This window comes from Saccostrea echinata, unplaced genomic scaffold, assembly GCF_033153115.1.
Source record: "Saccostrea echinata isolate AGI-Se365-2 ecotype Australia unplaced genomic scaffold, CSIRO_AGI_Sech_v1 ptg000003l, whole genome shotgun sequence".
Classification (NCBI taxonomy): domain Eukaryota; kingdom Metazoa; phylum Mollusca; class Bivalvia; order Ostreida; family Ostreidae; genus Saccostrea; species Saccostrea echinata.
Window position 1 is genome coordinate 603,257 of NW_026889752.1, and position 7,357 is coordinate 610,613.

Sequence of the window (7,357 nt, forward strand, 5' to 3'; positions counted from 1 at the left end):
TATTTTTATTACGGACATTATAGGATACGCGTACATGTAACTGTTACAGAAATATTTGTTGTTGAATATTGGATCTCTTATGAGTTAAAAAAAACGCATAATGCACTATGACGTCATTTGACGTTTTACACGTACAATTTACTTGTACAACTTGAAGGCAAATAAAAACGAACTGATTTTTTTTTATTCATGGAACAAGTTCATTTTGAAAATTGATTTATTCTTCTTTTTTTATATATATATTTTAACCATGAACATATCATTAATGGCATTTTTTATATAGCTTTGAGAAAAAAAAAAAATTCCTTGAGTATTTGGCCTAACGCCCTTATGGTTTCATAAATCCCTGTCGAATTTTGAAAAATTCGGTCCTTGAGCATTTCGCAGGAATAATGAATCAAAATATTAAACATTGCCGTCACCAGTTTACCAAATCTTCGAATTTATTTTTAAAAATGAAATACATTTATATAAATCGTTTTTAGATGTCATTTCAAGTTCTTTTTAAAGAATTTAATGCTATCTGTTATAATTTATATTAAATAATATGTTAGTATCAAGTTTAAGTAAATACATTTTTATGCAAATGTAAATCTAATATGTCACCTATTAACTAAAATATTTAAATATATACGTTCGTCGTAAAGTTTGATTTCAATTTCTAATTTTTAGTGTCGCGGTAATCATCGTCTCAAGCCACGGTCTGGAGTCCTTGTTTGTCCAGACTGATATTGAGAGGATTTTACATTTTGACCGTGGTTTGTGACGATGAACAATAAGGTGAGACACAAGTATTGCACTAGAAAAAGCGAAGCAATACACGTACTTTACAGCTAATATACTAAGGTGTAAATAATATCGTTTGATGAAACTCTTCACACAAGCCTGCACTGATATTACCACACCAAATATATAGCATTTGAACAGATACATGTACCCTGAGTACATAACTGAGAGCGTGACCCAAACTGGACTCAAGCTGATGTAGACACGTAGTATGGGACAGGGGTTTCCTGATTATAGTCTTTTGATGTTTCTTTAGTAAAAAAATATTTATTGAAAGGCTATTCGCCCTCTCCATTTTTTGTCATAACGCACATTAAACGTTTCCTTTTTTGGTAGAACCTTTTTTTTTTTTTTGCTTGTCAATAACTTCAGAACACCCCCCCCCCCCCGAATGTTGATATGTCGAAAATTGACGTGGTGATGTCTGCAGAATAAAACTCACAAGAAACTATGCTTTTGTGTTCTCGTGTATTTGCTTCATTTTCCAGGTAGTACCCAGAGAGTTAAGAACAAGTGTTTTTTTTAAACTGCATGAAAATGAATAACTCCGGATAAATCCAGCAAATTCTCTCTAATCGCCTAATCCTTTCAAATTGAATGAAGAAGGAGCCAGGATCACAAGTTTGTGCAATAAGGAAGTTAAAAAAGTCGATTAACTACTACATTTGTACAAGAAAATGAAAATGAGGCGAGTATTGTGATTATTTGTCAGAAACTCGCACGAAATAGCTGAATACGCTTTTGAAAATGGACCCCCAAAAAACCCAAAAAGTAATTTTTCCTTAAACGCTGGGGCGACACGAAAATGAATATACAATAAGAAGTATTGTATCCGGAAACTATATCCTACCACATCTTTAGTTTCAAAGAAAGTGGCTCCCATCAGCCACGTTCCTCAAATCACTTGACTCGACACTAATCTAGTGTTTCGGCGATGTCATATACACGAGGTTTATGATTTTGATAGTTTATTTATTAGCTTCGCCATCAAATCCGCTATCATCAGGAGTCTATTTGCAATCTGTTGTACAGATTATTAAATTAGTTAAGAGGATAGCATATCACTGAGATTCTTATTGTGTTTAATGACACGATGGGTTATTCAGGGAGGATTGTATTGCATTTCTTTTATTTCTTAGAATGTGTCGGTATTTCAATAATTTCTTATACCTCATCACACATTTAATAATCTTGTTTCAAATTTCATTGATAATTTTTATGTAAGCGAATATCGCATACACAATGAGGTCTTGACTTTGAACCCATCGTATATTCAATGATTTGTTTGTAAATATTTTCATGGAATTCAAATATATTACTTTCTGGGATAAATCTGAGTGAATAACTTAGGTCTGCTGTAGGCGAGGCTTAGACTGAGAATTTCTCTGTAAGCCGTATCAATAGCATCCATTAGCTCTTCCAATTGTATATTAGTAGAAAGTGATTCATAGCTGACCAGCAAATACTCACTGTGTGGTCGCAGAAGTTCGCCCTTCAATATGAAGTCTGAGCTATCCGTAAAGTTTGTGCTCAAGTTATGTATGCACAATAAATGATTAGAAAATATAGTCAATACAGTTGACTTCATTTTTCAGAAAGTGCCTATTCTGAGACGTAGTAGGCCTTCCGTGAGAAATTATGGTATTTTGCAGCATCTATTACTTGTAGTGTAATAACAATTTCAATTTCAAACTTGTATATTTTATGGAGTAGATATTATTATCCCTCGGTCCTCTTGTTTTCTGCTTTGTGCAGAAAGCTTTAAGTAATATTATCAAGGACACCCTTTGCATAAAATTGGGATACTAAATTCAGCAGTTATATTTGAATTTAATTGTCGTTTATACGGTTCTCTTTCATGTATTCGATTAATGCATGACCATAGTGACATAATTTAGTCAGTTTTTACGTTAACGAATTCATTGTATTTTGCTAAATTCCTTCAATGCCTTTTGTTCAAGCAAATCTAAATTGTCAGAAGTATTTCCGACATCCATTGATGACAACTCAAGTTTTGTTTTGTCAAAATATCTAAGATGGAGTCATTATATAATTCTCGTTCGAATTAATCAAACCGCTTTTTTACGCGGAGGGGAGGCATTTCAATGTTCTCATTAGAATCATGAGGCATGTATCCGTATTCAACTTTTCAGCAAGCTCATTGAAAAATGAATGAGTATATTTCTTGCATGTTGTTACTTTTGTGAGGGCCCACTCGTCAACAATAATTATTCATCATCAGACAATTTGTCCGATGTGAGATGCGATAAATGCTCATGAGCTAAGAGAACTATAGTTTTATGCTCTCTTTGTAAGCTGGTTTTGTGATTTGTAAGCCTTGCACAATTGCAAGAAACCCCCCCCCCCCAAAAAAAAAAAACGACGGCATCCTAACATCCAGACATGCCTTAATCTTATTAGAACCCGACACTCTTAATGCAGCATTTGGTCAATTGTTTATATGTCAAAATTACTTAAGAGTGTTTCGGCGGTATTAATAGCACACGTCATTTCATATTTGTAATAAGGCCCGCCTCATCATGGGTTTACCTTATGCATAAATCAATCAATTTCTTTGAACTTCAATTGATTTTAATTTGGATCTAATGATCAGATCACTTATATTCTTGTGTTTATTGTATGCAACCATTGGGAGTCTTGTGAATAAGTCTTTGCATACTTCGTCATCTTGTATGTAATCCCAATATTTAATAAGTCGTTTCCTTAACCCTTTTATACATGGGTTAAACTTGGTGACCAGAACGTTGGGTACAGCTTTTTTGTTATTTTTCTTCTTTGTTTTTTATTGTTTTTTTGTTTTTGTTTTTGTTTTTTTGAGAAGATCCAATCTATTAGCAGAAATAATTTTTTGCATAGTAGGTTCAATTTCTGAATGTTTATAACCTCTTTTTTGGGGTGAGTTTTGAAATCTTGAAAGATAATTTGCAGTACAGTTTGATGCTATGAGCATTTTGCCTGTGCAAGTATTAGAAACTTTTAGTAGGTTTGATATATAAGCGAATGTCTAATCGCTGGCTATCTGAGAATCTTGTTTCTTTGTAAATGGTAGTGTCTAAGACATTAACACTGGTGTGAGATATTTCATAAGTAAATCTCAAATATTTATTACAAGAGTTCCCTTTGTCAAAAAATTCTTTAATATCATCCGGGCTTCCATTAAATAAAATAAAGCCGTCATCTCTAAATCTGCCGTGAAAAATAAGTTTGTCGGCATGTTGAAATTTAGATATTACATCATCAGTGATGTCTTTCATACGTTTATCTGTAATTTCTGGTGGCGTGCCCCCATGCCGCGTCTATAATTTGTTTGTATTATCGTCCGTTGAAATCCAAAAAAAAAAAATTTTCAAGTATACATCTGAGAAAAAAGATAAGATCAGAACTGCAAGGTCGAGATAGTTCTAAATTAGAATTGTCTGCTAAAAATGCTTTCTCGACAGAATGTAGTAATTCATCAAATTCAATGTTGGTGTACATGCTGGTCACATCAAAAGTAACCAGGATGACATTTTCAGGTACAACCAGGGATTCATTCTTTTTTTTTAATAAAATCCGACTTGTCTTTGATGTATAAATTTTGTTTCTGAACAATGGGCACTAAGAAATGATCACAGTAGTGACCTATATTTTCCGTTAGAGTGCCGCATTGAGAGATAATTGACCGACCAGGTGGAATTTTTCGGAGGCTGCATTGGCCTTGTAAAAGTGCATCAAGCACTTGTTTATTTATTTTATATATTTTAGGGAGCAAATACAGACTCCCACATTTCAAATTGACGTTTTTATTTGTACTTAAAAACCGGTACGTTTCCTTGTGTAAAGTTTTGTTTTGATACATCTCATAAACTTTAGACTAAATGCTCTGATGTAGAGCTTCTAAATCAGGTTTTTGTACTTCGACATAATAGGCAGAATCGAGTTATCTTAAACCTTCTGAGATAAATTGATCTCTGTCAATTACAACAACTGTGTTGTTTTTGGCTGCCTTTTTAATTACTTTTTAAAGAAACAAATGCTTCCTTCTCGTGTTTATTGAGGTTGCCTTCAAAACGATTGATTTGCATTGGTGTTAATTGAAGTTTGGTCTTATCGATATACTTTTCTAATGCATCACATGTGTGCTCTGGTTTGTAACCTGAGCGTTGTCTAAAAGAATGCAATAAGTTATCATCGGAATTGCTGAACAAATATTTGCACCTTAATTTTCGTGAAAATTCGTCAAAATCTCTTAGTACAGTGTTTTTGGCATTGTAAGATTTAGGACTTGGTATAAATTTTAGTCATTTATTAAGAAGAGACTGATCAGCACGTGTTAAACAATGTTTTGACAAGTTTAAAATTTGGATTCCAGTTTTCTTGAAATTATTCAGCTGCAAGTTACGAGCAGAGATAGATCGTACTCGTAAAAGAGCATTTTTTGGCTGCAAGTTACGAGCAGATGGATAGAACATGTATGCATAAGAAACATTATCATCAATGCCAATTTGTTTGTAGCGTATGTGCAAGCTTGGACACGCCTACAATGTTTCATACAAATATGATTGGTGGAGCAAAAACAAAGTTTTAATCATTTTAAAAAACAGTGTAAACAAGCCAAAAAGATAAAATAAAGACAAGAAAAAAGTTCAATTGAGAGTCCATACGACACTTGTATATTTTGATGTACAATACAAATATCCTATTTTACTTTGAATGAGAAAATTCGCATAATTGCGATAAATAGTGTCATTCGTTGGATTTTCAGTCAATAAATCAGCTATTGAGCTTTTGTTTGTTAACTTTGGTGACGCTCATGATTTTAATAAGGCTTATAACTTCGCCGCCTCATTTCACGAAATGTTCCTTGTCTCTTAGGGCGCCTGTAAGTTGTAGACTCGCGCCTGGGTGTGTCTCGAGTAGACGATGACTGCCCTGTTTGTAGATTGTCTCGGAAAAGTTCCAAGGCCTTAGTGTGTTCATCTTGTGCCTTTTTAATTAATATATCCAGTTCCCTTCTAGCGTCAGCACTGGCCTTTGTTTTTGATCCCAATTTTTGACAAGTAATGCTCCTAACGTTGTTAATTTCCTTATTTTTCTTCTCAATGCAAGTTTCAAAGTAGTCTGTTAAGTTTTTCAATGTTTTCTGGCGTTCCAGTTCCTGAGTATCCTTCCAGAATTTTGAGAAGTCTTCGTTGTCTTCTAGATTAGGTATATTCAATTAACACTGGAATTTTAATGATACCCTGATGAGGCGGGCCTTATTACAAATATGAAATGACATGTGCTATTAATACCGCCGAAACACTCTTAAGTAATTTTGACATATAAGCAATTGACCAAATGCTTCTTTAAGAGTGTCGGGTTCTAATGAGTTTAAGACATGTCTGGATGTTAGGATGCAGTAGTTTTTTTTTTTTTTTTTGCAAATGTGCCTTACTCTCCCCTTGGCACATAGTTTTTTTTTTCGGAAAAAAAATCCCGCATGATTCTGAGGACATCAAATTCATATTCAACAAACGAATAAAAGACAATATTCAGCAATGTTTCTCCTACTCTACTCTAACTGACTCACGCTCCAACCAACGTTTTGGATACTAATAATATGAGAAATCTCCCCAACCGAAGTTTTTTTTTTTAATTTCCGTATTGAACCTGATTTGTACGTATAAATATTGACAGAATAAAAATTAATTAATAAGGTTTGGATTCAGAAGGGATTTGACTGTCCAAGGCTGTGGACTCCACTTTTTAAAAGAAATTTTGGAAAAACCTTATGAATCTAAAATCACCTTTTCTTGACTATTTCTTTTTTTTTATGGGGGGCACATTGCTGTGTCAATGAAGCCAAGAAACCTCCATTCACTCGAATCAATTTTCATGCTATAGGTGTTGAAGTGGCCTGATCGTATAGAAAGAGCAGAATGAACACGGCCAGGACATCCTGGTTTTTCGAAATTGCCTCCAAATTAATGTTCCCATTTGCATTCCTGACTAAACATCATACTTTGTTCATCACAATAAAGTTTATTTAGTCTTACATATTATTGTACTTTTCATCTAAGAAATGTATTGTGACTGCCATACATGTTTTTTCCTTCCTCCTTTGTATTCTATAGAACATTTAAATATGTAAATCTATATTAAGGACAGAAAGTTGTACAGATCAGTTACACTTAAGGAAAAAGAAATAAAATATTTTATAGCCGTAAATAATTACTTCAATGTTATATGTAATCTAAATCTATACCATGGTGTGGTATAAAGTATATCCCTGTTACAAGTTTTGTTGAAATTGTAACTGTAACAAATTTAAGAGAAATAGTCTTCTCAAATTCCCTATTTTTTGTAACCATGGTAACATTTTTTTTTAAATATAAAGCAAAAATTAAACATATAATTTTGTATCTTAGTGTACTCTACATGTATACCACGTTTTAATAAAAACAGGCGAAAACCGAAGGGGGGGAGGGGGGTGAAGCGAGTTGAAAAATTGTTTACGGACAATCAGACAGCTGGAGGGTCATACGGTTGAAGGACACTGTGCCATCATTTCATAAACTCTCTCTATCAA